Genomic DNA, 937 nt, shown 5'->3' with positions numbered 1-937 from the left:
ATATTATATATAATACGAAAATTATTATATATATATATATATATATATCAAATAATAAATTTATAAAATTATTCCAGTCAATTTATCAATATTTATCAATATTATTAAATAATATTAAATATTGATAAATTATCAATAATTTATCAATATTATTAAATAACGTTAATAAATAAATATTATATTTCATAACTGAATAATTACATACAATTTTCAAGAAAATGATATATATTCTATATGATATATATATATATATTACACAAATTAGCGTAATATAATCATAAAATCCTAAAAAGATTTATAATTAATAAAATTTTTTAAAAAGAAAAAAAATATACATACATGTGTATTTTTTTATATTGCACATATATATATGTATTATTATTAAATTATTGCAAGTAATTTTAAATAAATAATTTTAAACAATTATTTAGAATTATAAAAAAAATATTGCATTTATATAATATATGTATATATGTTTATTTAATTATCTTCACTAATTTAAAAATTTAGATAATTAATAGATTAATAAATCATAAATAAATTATTTATAATTACAGAATTTTATGACATAATTATATATATATATTTTCCTAAAACTGGTATAAATAATTATTAAATCTATAATTTTCTGTAAAATGGAAAATTACTAAACATATAAAACTAAAAACATCATCAACTTAATTAAATTTAAAAATATAACAAAAGAATCGAAAATTTAATGTGCTAAAATAAAAAAATTTTTTAATTTATATGCAACATTAAAATTTTATTTTTAATTTATATTTTATAAAATGAAGAATATATATTCTAATTTGTATATATAAAGAAATAAATTACATTATACTATTATAAATGTATTATAAAAATAATTTAAAATAAATTTTAAATAAAATTTAAAATAAATGTATTAAAAAATATTATTTTAATTTTAAAACGT

General features: G+C 10.6%; 1 protein-coding gene across 1 annotated transcript in view; it reads right to left on the bottom strand.

Moving 5' to 3' along the window:
• LOC102678250 (WD repeat and HMG-box DNA-binding protein 1-like) overlaps positions 1-937 on the bottom strand; it is a 9,416-nt gene that overhangs the window by 2,747 nt on the left and 5,732 nt on the right. The gene's annotated exons all lie outside the window — the stretch shown is intronic.

The sequence above is a fragment of the Apis dorsata genome, unplaced genomic scaffold, assembly GCF_000469605.1.
Source record: "Apis dorsata unplaced genomic scaffold, Apis dorsata 1.3 scaffold_217, whole genome shotgun sequence".
Taxonomy (NCBI): domain Eukaryota; kingdom Metazoa; phylum Arthropoda; class Insecta; order Hymenoptera; family Apidae; genus Apis; species Apis dorsata.
This window is presented reverse-complemented; position numbering and strand designations above follow the sequence as displayed.